The sequence below is a fragment of the Schistocerca americana genome, chromosome 2 (assembly GCF_021461395.2).
Source record: "Schistocerca americana isolate TAMUIC-IGC-003095 chromosome 2, iqSchAmer2.1, whole genome shotgun sequence".
Classification (NCBI taxonomy): Eukaryota; Metazoa; Arthropoda; class Insecta; order Orthoptera; family Acrididae; genus Schistocerca; species Schistocerca americana.
This window is the reverse complement of record NC_060120.1, coordinates 242,413,837-242,439,302: the sequence shown is the minus strand read 5'-3', so window position 1 is coordinate 242,439,302 and position 25,466 is coordinate 242,413,837. Positions and strand designations below refer to the sequence as shown.

Genomic DNA, 25,466 nt, shown 5'->3' with positions numbered 1-25,466 from the left:
CGGGCGCGGGTGCGGGGGCGGCGCCGGCCGGCCACGGCAGCAGCAGCAGCGGCAGCAGCAGCACGCAACGAGTCAGCTGGCCACGCATCCCTCAGCGCCGCCGCTGCCTCGCCCCCATCTGCAGAGCAAGCGGAGCAACACACAGACCTTAATAACTGCCCACCAGTCTCACTGTTTATCACCTTCTAGATTCTACAGCGAGTGAGAACCGCGGAAACAGAATGACGTCCGGTGTTAGGAACCGAGGAGTCGCTCCGTCCGACCAACGTCAACCCGCAAACTTTCTTCCCGAGAAAACCTGACCATGACGTCTCGTTCCGTCCCGTTCCAAAGCTATGACACGGACGGGATGAAGGTGAAGCTACGAAAATCTGTTATTTTGGAAACTGGTCTCGGAAAAGGACTTGACAGTTCCGTGAACTGAAAACTTAAAAAAAGATATTGCAGCTGAAGCTAAAATATCTTAGTAAAAATGAGAGATAGACAATAAGGCGCTCAAGAGTTGAAGCCCAACAACGAAGAGAAAACCAAAGCAGTAGAACACTGCCTGCCGGCCGGAATGGCCGTGCGGTTCTAGGCGCTACAGTCTGGAGCCGAGCGACTGCTACGGTCTCAGGTTCGAATCCTGCCTCTGGCATGGATGTGTGTGATGTCCTTAGATTAGTTAGGTTTAATTAGTTCTAAGTTCTAGGCGACTGATGACCTCAGAAGTTAAGTCGCATAGTGCTCAGAGCCATTTGAACCAAGAACACTGGCTGAGCTGAAAGAGAAGGGGGTGGCTGGGTGTAAGGTTTTAACTGTTTGGAAGAACAGAGTATCATGACGCGATGTGGTGGGCTACAGACCATCCCACTAATACACATATCAAAAAAAGTTTTCCATCACCGCGGTTCCGATAGTTCCGGAAACTGTACAGAAAATCGGAATACAGATCAACATAAACATCACAAAATATTGCTCCAGAAGTTTGACCATTACGGAATACGGGGAGTAGCTCACAACTGGTTCACCTCTTACTTTAGCAACAAGCAGCAAAAGGTCATTATTCGCAGTGTTGAGAATGGCTGTGATGTGGGGTCTGAGTGGAGTACTGTCAAGTGGGGGGTGCCCCAGGGATCAGTGTTGGGGCCACTCCTGTTCCTTATTTACATAAATGATATGCCCTCTAGTATTACGGGTAACTCTAAACTGTTTCTGTTTGCTGATGACACTAGCTTGGTAGTAATGGATGTTGTGTGCAACACTGGCTCGGTTTCAAATAGTGCAGTACATGACCTCAGTTCAGGGCTTGTAGAAAATAAACTAACGCTAAATCACAGTAAGACTCAGTTTTTACAGATTCTAACACACAATTCAACAAAACCTAACATTTTAATTTCACAGAACGGGCATATGATTAGTGAAACTAAACAGTTCAAATTTCTAGGCGTTCAGATAGATAGCAAGCTGCCGTGGAAAGCCCACGTTCAGGATCTTGTTCAAAGACTTAATGCTACCATTTTTGTTATTCGAACGGTATCAGAAGTGAGCGATCGTTCGACACGAGTATTAGTCTACTTTGCTTATTTTCATTGGCTATTGTCGTATGGTATTATATTTTGGGGTAACTCTTCCCATTATAAAAGCATATTTTTGGCTCAGAAACGGGCGGTTCGGGCAATAAGTGGTGTTAGTTCACGAACCTCTTGTCGACCTCTGTTCACGAGTCTGGGTATATTGACATTGGCCTCCCAATACGTATATTCATTAAGCCTCCCAACACGTATATTCCTTACTGTCGTTTCTTGTTACCAAAATTAGTTTATTCCCAAGAATAAGCAACCTTCACTCGGTTAATACTCGGCAGAAATCAAACTTACTTTTTGATCGGACTTCCTTAACTCTTGTGCAAAAAGATGTGCAGTATACTGCTGCATCCATTTTCAATAGGCTGCCACTCGAATTCAAAAATTTTAGCAGGAATCCACGCGTTTGCTCATGGGTCACTCCTTCTATTCTGTTGACGAGATCCTTGATAAAGTAAGCTGATTTTTATTGTATTGCTGATAGCGTTTACTTAAACTTATGGACTGATTTTTTTAAGGTTCATGGACATTTATTTTTATCTGTTATTACGTTTATGTTGTATTGCATGTACTGACACGTTCCATGACCTTGGAGATTTGCTCCTCAATTTGGTCCTACGGAACTTGAGGAGTAAATAAATAAATAAAATAAAATCACTTCTGCCCTTTTTATTGCTCATTGAAACAACAAATTGCATGCTGTACCACCATACAGCAAGACCCTCAGAGGTGTTGGTCCAGCTTGCTGTACACACCGTACTACTAATACCCAGTAGCACGTCCTCTTGCAGTGAAGCATGCCTGTATTCGTCGTGGAATACTGTCCACAAGTTCATCAAAGCACTGTTGGTCCAGATTGTCCCACTCCCCAACGGCGATTCGTCATAGATCCCTCAGAGTGGTTGGTGGGTCACGTCGTCCATAAAAGCTCTTTTTAATCTATCCCAGGCATTTTCGATAGGGTTCATGTCTACAGAACATTCTGGCCACTCTAGTCGAGCGATGTCGTTACTCTGAAGGAAGTCATTCACAAGATGCCCACGATGTGGGCGCCGATTGTCGTCCATGAAGACGAATGCCTCGTCAATATGCTGCCAATATGGTTGCACTATCGGTCGGAGGATGCCATTCACGTATCGTATAGCCGTTACGAGGCCTTCCATGACCACCAGCGGCGAACGTCGGCCCCACATAATGCCACCCGAATACAGCAGGGAACCTATACCTTGCTGCACTCGCTGTACAGTGTGTCTAAGGCGTTCAGCCTGAGCGGGTTCCCTCCAAACACGTCTCCGACAATTCTCTAGTGGAAGGCATATGCGACACTCATCGGTGGAGAAAACGTGATGCCAATCCTGAGCGGTCCATTCAAATAGTTCAAATGACTCTGAGCACTATGAGACTTAACAACTGGGGTCATCAGTCCCCTAAACTCAGAACTTCTTAAACCTAACTAAACCAAGGACATCATATACATCCACGCCCGAGGCAGGATTCGAACCTGCGACCGTAGCATCCGCGTGGTTCCGGAATGAAGCTCCTAGAACCCCGGAATGAAGCTCCTAGAACCGCTCGGCCACCGCGGCCGGCGAGCTGTGCATTCGGTATGTTGTTGAGCCCATCTGTACGGAGCTGCATGGTATCGTGGTTACGAAGACGGTCAGTACCGCGGTTCGATCGTGTCCCGATTGTTACTTTATGCCAGGAAGGGCACGTCGGGAGTGAAGTTGCCCATCACGCAGCCTATTGCGGACGGTTTGAGTCGTAACATGGCGTCCTGTGGCTGCACGAAAAGCATTATTCAACATGGTTCCTCCGAGCGGAGCCGGACGGAGCGGTCGCGCGGTTCGGGCGCTACAGTCTGGAGCTGAGCGACCACTACGGTCGCAGGTTCGAATCCTGCCTCGGGCATGGACTGATGACCACAGCAGTTAAGTCCCATAGTGCTAAGAACCATTTGAACCTCCGAGCGGTCATTAACTGCAGTAGTAGCCCTTGGGCGGACTGAGCGAGGCATGTCATCGACCCTGTCTCTCTGTATCTCCACGATGTCCGAACAACATCGCTTTGCTTCACTCCGAGACGCCTGGACACTTCCCTTGTTGAGAGCCCTTCTTGGCACTAAGTAACAATGAGAACACGATCGAACCGCGGTACTGACCGTCTACGGATGGTTGAACTACAGACAACACGAGCCGTGTACCTCCTTCCTGGTGGGATGATTGGAACTGTCCGGCTGTCGGGCCCTCTCCGTCTAATAGGCGCTGTTCATGCATGGTTGTTTACACCTTTGGGCGGGTTCAGTGACATTTCCGAACAGTCAAAGGGACTGTGTCTGTGATACAATGTCCACAGTCAACGTCTTTCTTCAGCAAAACTTTTTTTGATGTGTGTACTTAAAGCCGGAAACGAAGCACAATGATGACACAGACAGAGATTGAATTCTCAGAAGTGTCACGATCAGGTTGCGCATCCGCAACGCAATTTTAGCCATGTTACGCGTTCCATGTTTTGATTCCATATCCAAACAGTAACATGCACGTAGAAATTACCCGTGAGATCCAGCATGGAAAAAAAGTGATTAGACTGCAAGAGACAACGACTTACTGCGACAAGAAACGATGTTAAACCAGAACGGCGGACTTAAGCTGACTTGTATTCACCACTCTTACAGCACACTCCGGTATAAATAAAAAAAAGTAAGGGAACAATGAACTATCATGCGGTTACAGAACGTTCAAGTACCAGAAGACGCCTCCCTGTGTGCACTTGGTAATTTATTCCGAGACACCACACTCCAGTTATCTTTGTTTGGACGAGAATTACGACGAGAGATAGTACGACGTGACTTTGCTCACCACGCTGCCACTGTGAGCTGTGGCGGCATGTACGCCTAAAAGCCATTTACATGTGCCGGAAGTAATATTAGTGAAAACTAGAAGAAAAGTAATTGCTGATACTTATTTTATGGGCGTGAGGCATATGGTTCAAATGGCTCTGAGCACTATGGGACTTAATCTGTGATCATCAGTCCACTAGAACTTAGAACTACTTAAACCTAACTAACCTAAGGACATCACACACATCCATGCCCGAGGCAGGATTCGAACCTGCGACCGTAGCAGTCCCGCGGCTCCGGACTGAGCGCCTAGAACCGCTAGACCACCGCGGCCGGCCCTAGCGTGAGGCATAATTCTCTGCCGTTTCCTCTTCCAACGTTGCAGACATCAGATGGCTTACTCAGAAGGCATTTACAGACTCAAACAAGCTCAGCAAAGTGAACTGTTTATTGTAGGGTCGGTTCGTGACGTCATCGAACAGCTGCCTAAGAGCGCACAGGTGCGCCGATGTCTCCTGAGGAACTTGTAGTTGGGGCGAGTTGACGCTGTTTGTTTTATTTAGCAGTAAGGCTCACAGCTCACATCATTTCAGTAATTCTTCTTTTCTCTAAAAATTGTTTCTGGGCTATTCAATTTCAATGGCCTCTCTGTTCATCCAAGCATAATATTAGGTTGGTGTATAAGGTCGTAGCGTTTTTCCATAAGAGAGCACTAACTTAGAACTACTTAAACCTAACTAACCTAAGGACATCACACACATCCATGCCCGAGGCAGGATTCGAACCTGCGACCGTAGCGGTCGCGCGGTTCCGGACTGAAGTGCCTAGAACCGCTCGGCCACACCAGCCGACGAGTAATAAACACCCATAAGTGTAATAAAAACAATAGATTCACATAACAGAGTAATTAGTCATCAATAATATATTCTCCTTCACCATTTACAACAGTCTGCCGACTCTGGGATAACTTTTCGATTCCACGTCTGTAGAAATCACGTGGTTTTGAGGTGAAGACCTCGTCGGAGCGCATGTTCATTCTAAAAGGAAGTTCCTTGAAGGTTGTTCGATAGAGCGGAAAAGGTGAAAATCTGAGGACGCAAGCTCAGGTGAATAAGGTGAGTAAGGAACGACTTCCCAATCCAACTGCTGTATAGTGTTTTTGCCAGTCTAGCAGAATGCTGGCGGGCATTGTAGTGGAGTAGTATCACTTCACGCAGTCTTGCTGGTCGTTGCTCTTGGTTTGCGTCGGGCAAGACGTCTCAGTTGTTGACTATAAATGTCAGCAGCGATGGTTACATCTCGGGGAAGCTCAAAAATGGCTCTGAGCACAATGGGACTTAACATCTATGGTCATCAGTCCCCTAGAACTTAGAACTACTTAAACCTAACTAACCTAAGGACATCACACAACACCCAGCCATCACGAGGCAGAGAAAATCCCTGACCCCGCCGGGAATCGAACCCGGGAACCCGGGCGCGGGAAGCGAGAACGCTACCGCACGACCACGAGCTGTGGGCTCGGGGAAGCAATCTGTAGTACACCACACCGTCGCTGTTTCACCGAAAGTGTAAAAACTTTTGTGGACGCGCACAGGTCTTTGTACGGGAAGTTGCTGCTTTGTTTGGGCTCAGCCATACCTCTCTTTTCCTTATGTTAGCATAAAGACACCGTTTCTTATCACCAGTAGCAATACGGGATAGGGATGGTCGGTGCTGTTCACGAGCCAAATGATGATGAGCAAGCAGACATGCACACATGGACCTGCTGATTTGTGTGATTTTGGCTTAGAGCATGCGGTACCTTCTGAACCTTCCCCACCGCACGCAAATGTCGCACACTGTTATAATGATCGCAGTTCATCACATCTGCCAGTCAGTTCTCGAGTTCACTGACGTGTATCATTGTGGATTAATGCGTCTAAACGATCTGCATCAAACCCCAAAAGTCTTCCTGAACGTACAGAGTCAATAATGTCAAAACGATCGTCCTTAAAACGAGAAAACCATTCCTTTCCGTGGTTTGTCCAATGGCATTATCCCCATACGCGGCGCAAATCGCTTCTGGCATCCGCTGTTGTCACCCCTCTATTGGACAGACGAATATGTGGGAAGTGTTCAGATTCCTCCACTTGGCACTCCATTTTCTAGCGTCCACAGTTCCACTCACTATCTCCAAATGAAAATAGGACAATATACAGTGACCGGGCCAAATATCTCACGAAATAAGCATCCAACGGAAAAACTGGAAAGAACGAAACTCGTCTAGCATGCAGGGGGAAACCAGATGGCGCTGTGGTTGGCCCGCTAGATGGCGCAGACATAGGTCAAACGGATATCAACTGCGTTTTTTTTAAAATAGGAACCCCCATTTTTTATTACATATTCGTGTAGTACGTAAAGAAATATGAATGTTTTAGTTGGGCCACTTTTTTCGCTCTGTGATAGATGGCGCTGTAATAATCACAAACATATGGCTCACGATTTTAGACGATCAGTTGGTAACAGGTAGGTTTTTTAAAATTAACATGCAGAACGTAGGTACGTTTGAACATTTTATTTCGGTTGTTCCAACTGGATACATGTACCTTTGTGAACTTATCATTTCCGAGAACTCATGCTGTTATAGCGTGATTACCTGTAAATACAACATTAATGCAATAAATGCTCAAAATTATGTCCGTCAATCTCAATGCATTTGGCAATACGTGTAACGACATTCCTCTCAACAGCGAGTAGTTCGCCTTCCGTAATGTTCGCACATCCATTGACAATGCGGTGACGCATGTTGTCAGGCGTTGTCGGTGGATCACAATAGCAAATATCCTTCAAATTTCCCCACAGAAAGAAATCCGGGCACGTCAGATCCGGTGAACGTGCTTCGACGACCAATCCACCTGTGGCCCGGCCTCGATCAATGGACCACCCTGTATAAACAACAGTGAACTCTATATAAAAACTGACAATCTATAAATAAATCCATAGCAACCGGAATACCAACATACAAAACAAAAACACGACGAACTTTAGCACCAACCTGATAATTACCGGGTATTTCAAAAGAAACATCGGAATTTTAAGACTTTCTAGCATTTATTACATTCAACTTAAAATTACAAATGAAATACCGAATTTCAGGCATTACCTCTCGCAATGGACAAGTGGAAGACGGCCTTTACTTAACGACGGAGACCAATGGCGTTTATGTAGAGTTGTCAGTGTTAAGAAACAGGCTACACTGCGTGAAATAACCACAGAAAGCGGTGTGTGACGTACGACGAACATATCTGTTAGGGCAGTGGGGCGAAATATGGCGTTAATGGGTTATGGCAGCAGACGACCGACGTGAGTACCTTTGTAACAGCAGGACATCTCCTGCAGAGCCTCTCCTGGGCACGTGACCATATCGGTTGGATCCTAGACGACTGGAAACCCAAACCTGGTCCGGTGAGTCCCGATTTCAGTTGGTATGAGCTGATGGTATGGTTTGAGTGTGGCGCAGACCCCACGAAGCCATGGACCCATATTGTCAACAAGGCACTGTGCAAACTGGTGGTGGATCCATAATGCTATAGGCTGTGTTTATATGGAACGGACTGGGTCCTCTGCTCCAACTGAAGTGCCATTGACGGGAAATGGTTCTTCGGCTACTTAGAGATCATTTGCAGCCATTCACGGACTTCATAATCCCAGACACGTCACGACTGGTTTGATGAACATTCTGGACAATTCGAGCGCATGGTTTTGCCACCCATATCGCCCGACATGAATCCCGTCGAACATTTATGGGACGTAATCGAGGTGTCAGTTCGTGCACAAAATACTGCGCCGGCAACACTTTCGCAATAATGACGGCTGTAGAGGCAGCATGGCTCAATATTTCTACGAGACTTCCACAGACCTGTTGAATCCGTGCCATATCCAGATGCTGCACTACTCCGGGTGAAAGGAGATCCGACACGTTATTAGGAGCTATCCCATGACTTGTCAGTGTACGATTATGGGGAGATGTGAAGCCATGGGTGTGTGACGAATGCACATGACGCAACATTAACAATGCCAGGTGTAAAAAAAAAAACAAACAAACAAACAAACACACACACACACACACACACATCGTGCTCATTCAACCCGTGGCGTGGCTGCAGGAATAATACTCTTGTCCGGTGGGATAAACTCATAAACTCTACACTTTCACATCAATAAGAATGCGTAGAATCGTGAGTTTCGTAAGTCACGGTTGCAAAATACTGACACGAATTAATTGGCTCTGAGCACTATGGGACTTAACATCTATGGTCATCAGTCCCCTAGAACTTAGAACTACTTAAACCTGACAAACCTAAGGACAGCACACAACACCCAGCCATCACGAGGCAGAGAAAATCCCTGACCCCGCCGGGAATCGAACCCGGGAACCCGGGCGTGGGAAGCAAGAACGCTACCGCACGACCACGAGATGCGGGCACGAATTAATTACGGAGGACTGGGAAGACTGATAGGAAAATGGTTCAAATGACTCTGAGCACTGTGGGACTTAACGTCTGAGGTCATCAGTCCCCTAGAACTTGGAACTACTTAAACCTAACTAACCTAAGGACAGCACGCACATCCATGCCCAGGCAGGATTCGAACCTGCGACCGTATCGGTCGCGCGGTTCCAGACTGAAGCGCCTAGAACCGCTCGGCCACAACGGGCGGCAGACTGACAGAAGCTCGTCTTATAAGATACAAGATAACTGAGAAAGCGCAAATCTAGGTTTAGAGCATTTGTAGCTTTAGAGAATGCATTCCTTTATGTTGACTGGAATACACTAATTGAAATTTTGAAGGTAGAAGGGATAAAATACAGGGAGCGAAAGGATATCTGCACATTGCATATAAATCAGACTTCAGCTAAGAGTAGGAAGACATGAAAGCAGCAGTTGACAAGGAAGTGAGACAGGGTTGCAGCCTTATTTAACCTGTACGTTAAGTACGCTATAGAGGAATCCAAGGAGAAATTAGAAAAGAGAATTAAAGTTGAGGGAGAAGAACTAAAAACTTTAAGATGTGCAGACGACACTGAAATACAGTCAGACGCAGCAAAAGGTTTGGAAGAGCAGTTGTACGGAATGGATTGTGAGGCAATAAGATGAATAGCAACAAAAATAGATCAAGGTAATGTAATACAGTGGAGTCAAATCAGATGATGTTGAGGGAATTACAGTAGGAAATGAGAGACTAAGATGAGTTTTTCTATTTGACAAGCAAAGCAATTGCTGATGGCTGAAACAGAGAGAACATAAAATGCAGACGAACAGTAGCGAGAAGAACGTTTCTGAAAACAGGGGATTTGTTAACATCGAATAAAAATTTAAGTGTTCGGAAGTGTTTTACGTTTAGCGGAAATGAAATGCTGACGATGAATATTTTAGACAAGAAGAGAACACAAGTTTTTATGGTACAGTAAACACTTTCAATTGTATGTAGGTTGCAGCAATTATGTTGAGATTAAGAAACGTACACAGGTTAGACTAGAGTGGTAAACAAGTCTTCGAACTGAAGTCCACAAGAACAATGATAAACTGTAAAATATTATTTCATTTGCAAAAGTCGTATGTGATTTAATTTTCTTTTTCAGTTACTTTGACAGATGTTGCCGCAAAAATCTCGCTAGTTTCATGCAAGCCGTTTGTAGCTTCGGTGTAATCACCAGTCCAATGGCGAAGCATACTTCATGTCGTATTTCTAGCATTAACTGGTAAATAATTGCCGAGTTTAATACTCTTGCGTCGAATCTTAAAGTTAGGTCCTTGAGAAGAATATATCTAGCATTTATAAATGAAGAGGAAGCTGTCTACGCTTTTTCTTTAGTTTCGTCAAATGGCTGGAGAAATGCAGTAGGCAATGTTGCAACACCGTTGCACATGACACACGATTTCAGTGAGCGCAGGAACAGAAAAATATAGTGATATCAGAGGACAAGTACGCAAAGGACGAATATCGAGACACTGCAATAGAAAATAGTTTTCAGAATGAATTTTCACTCAGTAGCGGAGTGTGCGTTCATTTGAAACTCTCTGCCATTTTAAAACTGTATGCTGGACAAGTACATGGGCCTAGGACCTCTGCCTTTCGCTGGCAAATCGCCGACTGAATTATCTTTTTTCAACAAATCACAAGTATTGAGGCAGAGCTTAACCGTTATAAGCATATCTTTCAAATTAAGTATATTAAACATGGAATTAATAATAATATAATTATAATGATCATGATGATGATGACGATGATGATGATGATGGCAGCGAACGTTTTGTGTGCTCCGGAAAACGTTTTTTTTAAGTGTCTATAGCTCTTCCAGCATTTTCGTTGCGCTATGTTATACATTGTTTGAACTTCTAATAGATGTAAATTAGAGTAATTAAGTACAGAATTCTTACAGGGTTTATGTTGTGCCCAAGCACGACTCATCATACTCCTTCATAGATGTACTACAAGCACTTGCCTCGTAGGTCCGAGGTTCGAGTCCCGGTCTGGCACACAGTTTTAGTCTATAAAAAGTTTCAGAAGTAATTGTGTTCTGCGATTGAATTATCGTGTGCAGCAGAGGAAGCGAAATGTATTTTAATTTTCATTCTGGGATAAAGCTCACTGTTCCTGTAACGACCCATTGCACGCGTTACGTCCAAATTTCAGGGGAGGTGGCCAGTGGGACAATAGTTGCCTTAAAAGCAAACACGGAAACCTCCGAAAACTTCGTTCACACCGTGGGGGTGGGGGTAAGAAATATTTTTAATTCTGGGGCAACATATTTGCTTGTGTTTCTATATAGGAAAGTCAGTGACTTTGTTGACATGTACAGTGTTCCAATGCCACTGCCACTCGTAGGTAATGCGCAAAATGTGATCAATAGCGATGTACTGTATACGTGAACTGCGTCGTTTGTATTCTTGCAACAACTTGCAGTCATTTCAGTCATCATGTTCTCCAGTAGCGAGTGACCTCTGTCTCCAGCAGAGTGTACCTGGTTCACAATCTCTCTCTTTGGACCTAAAACAGACAATGCTGCCACTCTGGTCGAAGCTACTGCTTGCCTTTCGGGCCTGTGTTACCCACTGTTCTAGATCGTCCTCTAAAGTCTGGCAACCAAGAGTTTACGTACTGCCTTTCGCGCCATCTGTTGGCAGGTGCTAGTACTACGATAGAAGCCTTGGCGATGCTTCAATGTCGAGCCTTCGCCGACAGATGTCGCCACGCGCCGTAGTACATCAGCGTAGTCGCTATAGCACAGCAAGCATATCAATATGAACAATGTATTCCCTACCCGGTTGGTTCCGCAGAGGCAGAACACGAAATGCAAAACTGGAAAAACTGATCTATGTCGATATGTGTGCGTAGAAACACAATAGCGTTTACTCGCAGAAAAAAAATCTCTTGAAACGCTACTAGAGGCCCTGCTCTTGTACCGAAACCTACCAATCTTACGCAATGAAATATAAAATCGATTATGAGCTCTACATTGAGTGTGCAGTGTTGAAGAGAATATAGGACACGTACATTTGTGCAAGGAAACTGCCATGTATACGATAAAACTCGACCACGTTTAGCGCCCAAATTGGAAAATTTTCCCTGACGCTTGTTGGTCATTTGACACTGTTTTCAATTTCTTCGCATTCTTCCTGCAGCCATTTCGCTTGATCTTCCTTGTACTGCACTGCTAACCATCAAAATTGCTAGACCAAGAAGAAATGCAGATGATAAAAGGGTATTCATTGGACAAATATATTATACTAGAACTGACATGTGATTGCATTTTCATGCAATTTGGGTGCATAGGTCCTGAGAAATCAGTACCAAGAACAACCACCTCTGGCCGTAATAACGGACGTGATACGCCTGGGCATTGAGCCAAACAGAGCTTGGATGGCGTGTACAGGTACAGCTGCCCATTCAGCTTCAACACGATACCACACTTCATCAAGATTAGCGACTGGCGTATTGTGACGAGCCACTTGCTCGCCCACCATTGACCAGACGTTTTCAATTGGCGAGAGATCTGGAGAATGTCCTGGCCAGGGCAACAGTCGAACATTTTCTGCATCCAGAAAGGCCCGTACAGGACCTGCAACATGCGCTCGTGCCTTATCCTACTTAAATGTACGGTTTCGCAGGGATCGAATGAAGGGTAGAACCACGGGTCGTAACACATCTGAAACGTAACGTCCACTGTTCAAAGTGCCGTCAATACGAACAAGAGGTGACCCAGACGTGTAACCAATTGCACCGCATACTATCACGCCGGGTGATGCACCAGTATGGCGATGACGAATACACGATTCCAATGTCCGTTCACTGCGATATCGCCAAACACTGATGCGACCATCATGATGCTGTAAACATAAACTGGATTCATCCGAAAAAATGACGTTCTGCCATTCGTGCATCCAGGTTTGTCGTTGACTACACCACCGGCAGGCGCTCCTGTCTGTGATGCAACGTCATGGGTAACCGCAGCCATGGTCTCCGAGCTGACAGTCCATACTGCTGCAAACGTCGTCGAACTGTTCGTGCAGATGGTTGTTGTCTTGCAAACGTCCCCATCTGTTGACTCACGGATCGAGACGTGGCTGCACGATCCGTTACATCCATGCGGATAAGATGCCTGTCATCTCGACTGCTAGTGATACGAGGCCGTTGGGATCCAGCACGGCGTTCCGTATTACCCTCCTGAACCCACCCATTCCATACTCTGCTAACAGTCATTGGATCTGGACCAACGCGAGCAGCAATGTCGCTATATGATAAACCGCAATCGCGATAGGCTACAGTCCGACCTTTATCAAAGTCGGAAACGTGATGGTACGCATTTCTCCTCCTTACACGAGGCATCACAACAACGTTTCACCAGGCATCGCCGGTCAACTGCTGTTTGTGTATGAGAAATCGGTTGGAAAGTTTCCTCATGTCAGCAAGTTGTAGGTGTCGCCACCGGCGCCAACCTTGTGTGAATGCTCTGAAAAGATAATCAGTTGCATATCACAGTATCTTCTTTCTGTCGGTTAAATTTCGTGTCTGTAGCACGTCATCTTCGTGGTGTAGCAATTTTAATGGCCAGTAGTGTACCTATTTTTTTCATTTTCTAAGTGACTTATAAACCGTAGCTGGAGCAGACATCAATCCGATGATTGTTTTGAACGCCACAATACCATGGATGGAGCAGTCATCAATACGACGATTGTTTTGAACGCCATAGTGCTTTACTAGGCATGGTCCTTTTGGAGCTGGTGTTAACTTTCTCCGACCTCTGAACTGACAGGTGGACCTACAATGAGGATTTCGAACCACGGTGCAACTCGACATTTTTCACATCAATAAACATTGCTACTGGTGAAAAGAGCTGAAAGGTGATAGACAAGCATCTTACACTTGACTGGGGATGGAACCCGTGACCTATGGATTTGTAACATGGCACTTCACATTTCCTTTTTTCTTTTACGCAGCACCCCTTGTGGCCAGCCAGTAACTGCGGTGGCGACGCAGAAGCGCCGAGTGCGGTCCCATCCGGCAGCGCGCGCTCTGTTGGGCTCCAGATTTACGACTCTCCTGAGCGATTAATCGGTCGTAGCGCGCGGCTCGGCGGCCGCCTTTGTTCTGCTGCCAAGAGCGCCACATGTGTGTCGCGGCCGTCTCGAGAATTAAGTCCACGCACGCCGCCTCCTCCTCCTCCTCCTCCTCCTCTAACACCACGGTTTGGTGCCGCGCCCTCCCGCCACACTTACACTTTCTGCGATGTTGGCCGCGGTATACAAAGCTCCCCCGGCTGAAGAAATATCTGAGGAGTACACACGGAATAAATATACGTTTTACGCGAACCAGATTTCCAATTCTGCTTCTGCATGATCACATAGGCAAGCACTCCACCTCAAATTAAAGAAACATTACTGATATAGTTCAACACGACAGAAATAGTGAAAACTAGCTTCGGACAGCAGGAACCCCTCCCTTTTTTGTGGGGGGTTCTATTTTTTGCCGTCTTAAGTAGATGTTAAGTTACTATCCTTTGAAAAGTCGCAGCAGTGGTATAAAAGTGCTTCCGGGTTTTTCTTGTTTATATTTTTATGGCCAGAGTTATTTAATAAAATCTCGCGATTCTGAGACTCGTAGTTGAGAACTATCGGAAGCAAAATTCCCGAATAAAAATCGAAATGAAGGTATAGTTTGAGATGGTATTTATGTGGTAGTTTTAGAACTCAAATTTAATGTAATTTTCATCTTGTTTCATATTTTTTCTGAATAAGAAACAAGGAATAAATGTTATGCCCTGTTGTTCCCTATTCGATTTAAAAACAGTGTTAGGAAGCTTTCTTTATGATATCTTCGATGGAGAGCCATAGAAAAAATAAGAAGTAAGTAGAAACAACGGCAACAACGAAGACTCATGACGAGGCCATTGTCGAACGCCTCGTGTTTATGTTTCACGGCAGTCCATCGCAACTTCAGCACAGCGTGAGGTTAAATATTTGTTATTTAATTACTTTTTCCAACGTTTCAGACAAGACATTAGAAATTGAATTTTCATGAAAATTGTGTTTATGCTTAATAGACGAATAAAATCGTTTTAGAAGTTATATTAACTACTGTTATGTTAATGTTATATATCTTTACCACCAATACCACCAACAAACATTCAGCTTCGATATGAATCGTTGTGCACTGAAATGCAATATAAGGTTTTTGAGTTACAGGGGAGACAATTTGTTGCGATCAGAAAATAAGGCAAAACTTGTCGAATTTTTAACTCGAAGACTAGAAAACATTTAAGAGATAACTACATGAAAGTTGTTTTCTTTTACAGTAATTGGCACATGTAAAAATTAGTAATGATTTTAAAATATACGAGATTAGTTATCTCATTTGAAATGGAATGGCTCATATGCTTGTGTAAGTTACATTTGTAATGGTTCAAATGATTCTGAGCACTATGGGACTTTAACTTCTGAGGTCATCAGTCCCCTAGAACTTAGAACTACTGAAGCCTAACTAACCTAGGGACATCACACACATCCATGCCCGAGGCAGGATTCGAACCTGCAACCGTAGCGGTCGCGCGGTTCCAGACTGTAGCGCCTAGAACCTCTCGGCCACTCCGGCCGGCTACATTTGTAATATTCGGCTGTTCGATCACATCAGTCCTTCCTGTATCCAAGTTGGATGCGGTGATTTTCACACGCTAAGTTTGTTTCATCGGCTTCTTAGTCACTGGTTTCCGCAGCAACTCTTCCCATATAGCAAATATCGGTCGTCACTCCATAACAGCAATAGCAGAACGAATAGGCCCAACCTCTTGGCTGTAGCTACATTTTCGGAGCAAACAAGTTTTCTAACTCAAGTTCTCGACTGTTGCAGAGTAGAAACTATAAATGAAAACAGCTCTAATGCAAAGTACAGGAGCCATAGAAACCACAGAACGTTCGACAAGGTATAGAGGGCGAGGCAGCATAGACAGGCCACCCGAAATACGCCCAGAATGAATAAATACATCGAGATGCGGTTTTCGCTAAGTTATCGCGGACAATATGGCGAATTTCCTGACGTTCCAAAGTAATTTTTATCGCTTAGTCGCCGAATTACGACACCGACTTCGTTTCTTTCTAAAGAAGCTACGCATTTTTTTCTGTGGCGTGTGAAAGAAACTTCTAAGAGAATTTCAAGGACATAAATGTACGAGACTTGATCAAATAGTATCAGGATGATAGCGCCTCAAACCAATTTTCCGTCGGCAGGAGAAAACGTCTGTCCTATTATAACAAATGTAAGCAAACACGGAATTGAGGTACGGCTGTCATGCCAAATGCTAAAAACGCTGAAGCTGAGCGTTACTGCACCCTATAAAGTGATTCTGGAGAAGCAATACTGCACATTGAATTTCGTCTCGAATTAAAGATAACACAGGCCCGTGTTAACAGGCATTTCACACCTTCGATAGTCGTCGGTGGTTTCTAATAGACCTCTTGTTTTAATTTTCGCCGCAGATAAAAATATAGAAGTGTTAACCAGAATGAGATTTTCACTCTGCAGCGGAGTGTGCGCTGATATGAAACTTCCTGGCAGATTAAAACTGTGTGCCCGACCGAGACTCGAACTCGGGACCTTTGCCTTTCACGGGCAAGTGCTCTACCAACTGAGCTACCGAAGCACGACTCACGCCCGGTACTCACAGCTTTACTTCTGCCAGTACCTCGTCTCCTACCTTCCAAACTTTACAGAAGCTCTCCTGCGAACCTTGCAGAACTAGCACTCCTGAAAGAAAGGATATTGCGGAGTCATGGCTTAGCCACAGCCTGGGGAATGTTTCCAGAATGAGATTTTCACTCTGCAGCGGAGTGTGCGCTTATATGAAACTTCCTGGCAGATTAAAACTGTGTGCCCGACCGAGACTCGAACTCGGGACCTTTGCCTTTTGCGGGCACTCACGACTTGTGCACGCGTAAGAAATGCGCAAATAAGAATGGTGAATGGCTTGCATAAAATCATTGACAAATAAAAATTGCGCGTGATTAGGCGTGTATAATCATGCTGAACAGCTTTTAATAAATGACAAATAAAAATAGTGTGTGATAACTGAACGCTATAAACCTATCTTTAACAATACAATCAAGTACATAAAATATTTCACTATAAGCACGTGATACTAATCAGATCTATTTAAAAACCCTTGCCTTAAAGCTCGTTATAAAATAAAAATTCTATATGAACATAATGTCTTTAAAACAATTACATGCACAATGGATAATCTTTCTTCTGTAGCACCATAAACTGTACATGAAGTGTAGTAGCCAATAAATTTCAGGTTCTAATTAAAGCTCTAACGATGAAAATAGTTGCGAATACTCGATTTCTTTCTTGCGATATGGCAACTGGACTATAAACATCCAGTGCTGGTTAATTGACATAAGGAAGTGTGCGTGAGGAAAATGACATCCTCAACACAGTACGCGCAGCAGGCAAACAGCCGTTAAGCGGCCGTGAGCGAGTACTTCAAGCCGTCGAGGAAATTCTTATTTCTAAGTTGGAGCTTTTGATTCAACGTAAAAACATATCTGTTAGATAAATATTTAAAAATTTCAAGGTCCTCCAATACATCTAGCTTATGACCTTTTCTGTCTTTATGTAAACTTAGAGTTCCTATGAGATTTTTCGGCGAGTGTTAAAAAATATGGTTCAAGTGGCTCTGCGCACTGTGGGACTTAACATCTGAGGTCATCAGTCCCCTAGCACTTAGAACTACTTAACCTAACTAACCTAAGGACATCACACACATCCATGCCCGAGGCAGGATTCGAACCTGCAACCGTAGCATTAACACACAGACCGTACTTGAGACAAATCCTAACAACACTACCCTAACAGAGCGCAAAACCCAAATTCAGGTACATACAACCACCAAGAAACACCGGACGAAACACGGCAACAGTATTTGCAAACCTAATACACAAATACGAAGAAAAACAGAAAATACTAACAACGGTAAACATAACCCCAACCCCTCCACAACTTCTGACGTTGATTCCTGACGAGTAATAGTCCAGAACACAAGAATATAATATGTCGTTGACATCCAAACAAATCCAAATAGATGCAAGGACATAAATCTGTAAAACAGTTGTAGGAACGAAAACATTGGAGCAAAAACTTGTAGTAAGAAAATGTATCAAACAAGCTAAACAGGCTAACCAAAAACGGCTAAATAAATATAAGGTAACAAATCAACTGAAAAAACCTACTCAACACCTAAACGCTAGCACACTGAGAAATTAGATAAAAGTGAACCTTGTAAATCATTGTGGTAAAACCAAAAAAATTGTAATTCATAGCTAGTATGAAGTTCGATGTAAGAAGAACGCAATGGCCCAATAGAGCCTAAATATCTATGGCCGGCCCAGTCTCCTGAAGACTGCGTTCCAAAACATCCCCAAAAACATGAAGGTGCCTTATCGTGTAGTTTAATGTGAAAAATTTTGCTCTTGAACGTAGAGAGATCAGAAGAGATCGGTACAGTAAATTAATTCTAAATTTCACAATCATTGCTTCCGTGAAATCTTGCTGTGAATATTAAGGCAGACTAAATTATTGTTCGAGCATAAACAAGCTGACGGCTCGACAAAGCACAGTGCATAATGCAACGTCATCGAGAGGCGAGTACACCTTCCACGCAAGCTCAAGACGTGGCACGCAATGCTTGCCGCAAATTTCAACTGGTTTCACAGCTTCTTTGTGTTCCTTTTTTGATGCAGACTGCCGAGTCAGGAGACAGCATGGAGACAGAGAGGAGGAAGACAAGTTCCGTTATAACGACCCGCAGCCGGTAATTGGGACGGGGGCCATACCGCGCCAAGAGGACACAGAAAACGTCTCTATCGCAATTGAGCATGTCTCTGAGGACATCTCTTCTCTTGCTCTCATTCCCTGCGAGGAAGCCTGTTCATACCGGAGGAAGACCGGCGCGAAGTATCCTATCGGTCATAAGATCATCAGAGACGTGGCATAGGTGCGACAAACACCGGAGGGAATGTGATTGCGGACATAGCAAACATTCCCCTTCGTGAGGGGAAACCTGCATTAGGTTGGCTGATGAACTGTGCTCTGAAGTCCACTCCCCCCACCCCCTCCTGTGCCAGGCCACTTTTCCCTTGCGCTAACCTCTTTATCTCAGTGTAGTAGCTGAAGCCAAAGCCTTCAATTATTTGAAGCACGTATTCATATCTCTGTCTTATATCTTTCATCCTCTACTGGTCCCTCAACTACAGTGGACGTTATTCCTTAATTTATTGAGACATGTCCTGTCATTATATTCCTTGTACTAGTTAATATTTTCCAGTTATTCATTTCCTGATCCTTTCTTTGAAGAATCACCTCCTTTCTCACCTTATAAGTCCACTTATTTCTCAGTATCACATTTCAAACTTTCGATTGTCTCACTGCCCATGACTCACTTCCGCAAAACACTATAGCCCAGGTGTACATTCTCACTCTCAGAAATTAAATCACATTGAGTACTTCTTTTAGCGATCGGTGCCCTCTTTTGCCCGAGCTACTCTGCTTTTTATAATCTCTAAAGTGTATGGCATGGTTCGCAATAATTTTTATATTCAGTTTTTCGCGGATCTTATTCTGCTGGTTTTCTAACATTCGTCTTTCTTCACTTTACTCTCTGTTCATGTTCTGTGTTCATTACACTGTTCATTCAATTCAAGAGTATCTATAATTACTGTTTTCTTTCCCAGAGGGAAATCTACACATCTAATATACTCGCACATGGTGATTCCGGGGTCATGTCAGAGATTTTAAGGGATGATGGAGAATGGTAAATGTATCAATTTTAGGTGAGAAACTCTTGTTCGGAAGCGACCCAGTCGAAAGTTATAAGCGAAAATCGTGATACGACCGAGGACCTCTTCCACTGGAAGCTCTTTGCTTTCCTTACTTTGGCAGGATATAGTATGGACTAAAAAAAGAAAAAAAATGTCCAGTAAACACGGGCTCTAAAGTGCACACCTTCCAAATGGCTCAAATGGCTCTGAACGCTATGGGACTTAACATCTGAGGTCATCAGTCCCCTAGAACTTAGAACTACTTAAACCTAACTAACCTAAGGACATCACACACATCCATGCCCGAGGCAGGATTCGAACCTGCGACCATAGCGGTCGCGCGGTTCCAGACTGAACCGCCTAGAACCGCTCGGCCACAGCGGCCAGCACACACCCTTCACCACTTGTTCAGTTTCCCTACTGTGAAACACATCTCTTCTGCTGAACAACTGCTGAAAGCTCTTAAGGTATACAGTTCAGAGCCCACGTTTGGTAGGCATTTTTTTCTTGTTTTGGTCCACGCTGTATCCTGCTAAACTATGGAAAACAAAGAGCTTGCAGTAGCTTCCGATTTGGTCGTTTCCAGACCGGGGTCCATTACCTCAGACTGATACACTGGCCTTGAGAGTTTCTAACATCGTTACGCCATCACCCTGTACATACCGGATGTCCCTCCTTGAGACTCATCAGACGCATTTTCCCTGGTGTTTCGGCAGATACTTTCACCCTTAGTTTGTGTAGCTGGAGTCGGCATTCACAAATACCAGGTCTTTCACGCGATGCCCAGTGAAGACGGAAAGCGTAGGTTTGTTTCCCGTTATGAACGAAATGAGTTTTAAAACAGAATTTTACGTGCCTGTTCCACAGGCATATCTTATAGATATGTATTAATACTGCCAGTAAAACACAGAGAAAAACCAGTACTACAGTAGCGACAGCACCGCCTTGACCCGTACTGTCACGAGCATGCAGCAACGCTGCTCACTCACTGCTGGGGTACTTGCTGGTTATTCTTCGAGATTTACGTGCAGGCTAATTCCCAGTTATATTGCCGATTTTTCGTCCAGTTCCAATCGAGAATTGAGCGAGAGAAAAATGACTATCTACATGCCTTATTATGTCTTGGTATCTCTTGATGTACTATCGTCCCCGTAAAAGCATCTTGGTCGCCGATCACTCATTGGTGACACTATCGAGAAGACCGGATCTGTTTCCAGGAAGGAGTTCTAAAACATATCTTAAGGCACATGGGCACTCAGACTAGTTGTTCGAAGCACTTTTCTGATAAGGTGTTCAGTATTGCTCCGCAAGACTGTTTGTTGTTACCGCCGATAACGCTAGCGTAGTTTTCCCAGTCGATCTTGCGCAAGTTAAAATCACCACGTAGTACTAGAGTTCGGTCGGGGTATTTCCATGCTTTCAAGTTTAAGTAAGGGACGAAGCAGAAGTGGTCGGTCGCCATCGTTTAGTAACCTGGGCCAGATAGCAGAGTGTACACTAAGAAGACCAGAGGAGATAATCAAACATCGAGAACCAAGAAATCTCACGGGCGGACTGAATACTCGGTCATGTTCCTGCAGTGCAGCCGCTCAACGTTTACTGTCATGCACGACATTTTATTTGGCCTTGTGCCACAGATCTACTGGTGAGATGTCGAAGGCTGACATTGGCGGCCAACATCGCACAATTTTAAAATTAAACCATAGCATACATTATCGCACAAATGAAATAAAAGCCAAAACTTTGTAAAGGAATGTTATTGCTCGTGCAAAATCTCCTCAAAAAAGTCTAAAAATTGCTGTTGCGAAAGAAAAACCTTAAAGAAAACTATTGTATGGATCTTAACATGCAGTATGCACAACAATTTCTATTATAAGTAAAGAACAGAGAGAAATTAGATAACTGTTAAACAGTGAAATAAAGGTATATGTTTTCTCAACTCACTACAAAACTAATATGCAAGAAGAATAAATAGCAGACTTGAAACAATTTTTGAAATTGTGATTAGCGAAGAACAGTCGGAATTCAGAATAGGAAGATCAGCCACAGACGAGGTATTTACTCTGCAACAAGTAACAGAGAAAAGATGAGAACATTATCTATAAACACACATAGCATTTATAGACTTTGTTACAACATTTGATAATGTGAACAGAAACAAAATTTGGATTATAATGGAAAGCCAGCGACAGCCATCAAACTAGGAAAGGCCATGAGAAAGCTACACAAAGAATAAAAAATTATAATGGATAGAGGGGAAACAAGAACAGAAGAAATTTTAATAAACAAAGGAGTATGCCAAGAGTGTTTAGTAGCACACACTGTTTATAATAGTCACATTAATACCATTATCGTAAACTGGAGCAAACACATACAAAAAGGTGTTAAAATACCAAAGACAACCATGCGAAATATTTTACTTTATGCAGATGATATCTTAATGTTGCAAAAAAGAACACGCGATTACAAGGTGCACTGAACCATCTGAATTACATTTGTAAACAATACGACGTAGAGATTTCCAAAACCAAAACTAAAGTGATGGCTTTCTGGGGCAAAGATCTGGTCTAATTTCTGGGGCAAAGATCTGGTCTTGTTCAAAATCATTGTGGATTGTGTGATTTTAGAACAAGTGTCATCGTTCACTTATCTGGAATGTCATTTTTTTCCCAGAGAATAATAAGATCTAGAAGTAAATTGGCTCGATTGAGAATTATATGTGGCGTCATTCGTAATCTACCGGTACTTAAAAATCAGACAAGAAACGAGAGTAAAATTTTATAAAACTATGGCTCTTCCCACATTTCTTCACGTGAGCGAACGCTGGGCACCTACAAAAAGAACATAAGGTAAAATACAAAGGGCAGTTATGAAATTTCTAAGTTGGTCAAAAAAACGTTGAAATGTGTGTGAAATCTTATGGGACTTAAGTGCTAAGGTCATCAGTCCCTAAGCTTACACACTACTTAACCTAAATTATCCTAAGGACAAACCCATACACCCATGCGAGAGGGAGGACTCGAACCTCCGGCGGGATCAGCTTCACAGTCCATGACTGCACCGCCTTAGACCGCTCGGCTAATCCCACGCGGCTTCTAAGAAGAACAAATGGCTACTCAAGAAGTGATCACATAAAGAAAAACAGCATGACAAGAATAAAAATAGAGCCAACTGCATTTAAGGATAACGAAATACCGCTACACCTGGTCCAAACTGGTGCAAAGAATGAACACTAAACGACTCCCTAAATTAATCTGAACTTATAAAACGGCAGGGAGAAGAGATGTTGCAAGACCTAAGAAGAGAGAGAAAGCAAATTTGTGCCGGTGGAACAGGCTCAGTGCCTATTTCATGTAGAAGAGGAAGAAAAAGGAGAATACAAAATAACAGCCTACTCAGGAAATAGATAGCTGATGAATGAAGAAACCACACTCCTATTGCAATGCGATAGAATTAGTGGCAAACCCCTCGTGTACGTGAAATAACCACTTCTCACAAGATAACACAAGACTTAAGCGCAGAACCGAGCGAGGTGGCGCAGTGGTTAGCGCAATGGTCGCGCATTTGGAAGGACGAAGTTTCAAACCCGCGTCCGGCCATCCTGATTTAAGTGTTCCGCGATGGTTCCTCTGAAAGGGCACGGCCGATTTCCTTCTTCGTCCTTCCCAAGTTCGAGCTTGTGCTCCGACTCTAATGACCTCGTTGTCGACGGGACGTTAAACACCAATCTCCTCCTCCTCCTTAGCCGCGGAACCTGTATCTAAATTTTGAGAGATAAACGACACTGGGATGGTTAGGAGTTTACCTGATCTCTGACGCACGATGCTACATCGAAGTTGGTCAGCATGCGTTGGAGGGGTCCTTTTATTCTGCTAGCAGCGAATCCCCTGTGAGGCGCATGGCCACGGTGCCTGAACCTGGAAAAGAAAAATCTGCGTCAGCTTCTGAGGATATACTACGAGGGTGAGTCAAATGAAAACCTTAAATATTTTTTTAAATATTATTTATTGTGCTGAAGTGGTACAAAACTGTATCACTTTTCAACATAATGTCCCCCACGCTCAATGCAAGTCCTCCAGCGCTTACGAAGTGCATAAATTCCTTTAGAAAAAAATTCTTTTGGTAGTCCGCGCAACCACTCATGCACCACGTGGCGTACCTCTTCATCAGAAAGGCTTTCCTCCCATTGCGTCTTTGAGTGGTCCAAACAAATGTAAATCACTTGGGGCAAGGTCTGGTGAGTATGGTGGATGAGGAAGACACTCAAAATTCAGGTCTGTGATTGTTGCAACTGTAGTACGGGCAGTGTGGGGCCTTGCATTGCCATGTTGCAAAAGGACACCTGATGACAGCGATCCACGTCGCTTTGATTTGATTACAGGCCGCAGATTATTTTTTAGGACATCTGTATATGATGTACTGGTGACAGTGGTCCCTCTAGGCATGTAATGCTCCAAAATGACGACTTTTTCCTCCCTAAAGAGAGTCAGCAATATCTTCCTTGCTGATGGTTCTGTTTGAAACTTCTTTGGTTTTGGTGATGAGGAATGGCGCGATTCCTTGCTCGCTCTCTTCGTTTGCGGTTGGTGGAAGTGTTCCCAGGTTTCGTCCCCAGTAACGATTCTTGCAAGGAAGCCATCACCTTCTCGTTCAAAGCGCCGAAGAAGTTCTTCACAAGCATCAACACGTGGTTCTCTCATTTCAGGAGTCAGCTGCCGTGGCACCCATCTTGCAGACACTTTGTGAAAGTGGAGCACATCATACACAGTGTGGTGTGCTGAGCCATGTCTAATCTGTAAACATGCTGCAATGTTCTGTGGAGCCACAACTCGTTGTGTCTGACCTGGACGAGGAACATCTTCCACTGAAGTCGCATCATTTGCGAACGTCCTACTCCATTCGTAGACTTGCTGCTGTTACAAACATGCATTACCGTCCTGAACCTTCATTCGTCGAAGAATTTCAATAGGTTTCACACCTTCACTACACAAAAACGGAATAACAAATGGTTCAAATGGCTCTGAGCACTATGGGACTTAACTGCTGTGCTCATCAGTCCCCTAGATTTAGAACTACTTAAACCTAACTAACCTAAGGACATCACACATATCCATGCCCGAGGCAGGATTCGAACCTGCGGCCGTAGCAGTCGCGCGGTTCCACACTGTAGCGCCTAGAACGGTCCGGCCACTCCGGCCGGCACGGAATAACAGAACGCTGTTCTTTCCTGGTGCAAGTCGCACGTGGGGCGGCCATCTTTATATTGATACTGCGACGGTATGTGTGCATCTGCACTATGCTGCCACCTACAGGCCATTCTGCACGCTGTTTGTAGCACGCTTACCAACTTACAGGATAACGGCGCGAAATTTCGATTTATTATTACAAATTTAAGATTTTGATTTGACCCACCTTTGTCCATAAAATCTTCTCAATTCACGCTTAAAATACTTTGTACATTTTGTTGCAAACACTGACGGCATATGAACCTGACACACAATACGCAGGGTGGTCATAAAGGCGTAATTATCGGCGAGAAAAAAAATCAAGCTCTTGACCATCAGATTCGGCGATGGTATCCTCTACATGTTCACCGTTCAGTGCGTTCATTCTTCCCAACGATGGATGCTTGGCACAGGCCCTGGTTGTAGAAGGCAGCAGCTAACGGATCGTCTCGCCTCATGAGTGGCCTTGCAGTGATTTTAGCAATAG

At 44.2% G+C, this 25,466-nt stretch overlaps 1 long non-coding RNA gene and 1 other non-coding gene across 2 annotated transcripts in view; both read right to left on the bottom strand.

The window, feature by feature from the left end:
- Window positions 1-22: 22 nt before the first annotated feature.
- Window positions 23-25,466, bottom strand: part of LOC124596555 — a 111,007-nt gene continuing 85,563 nt past the window's right edge. Inside the window, exons 2-3 of the long non-coding RNA XR_006978318.1 lie at window positions 23,560-23,671; window positions 23-118 (exon numbers count right to left, since the gene is read on the bottom strand). This is a non-coding gene — a long non-coding RNA (uncharacterized LOC124596555). The remainder of the gene's footprint in view (window positions 119-23,559; window positions 23,672-25,466) is intronic.
- On the bottom strand, window positions 16,506-16,580 carry Trnas-uga. The gene has a single exon. It is a non-coding gene; the product is annotated as a tRNA-Ser (tRNA).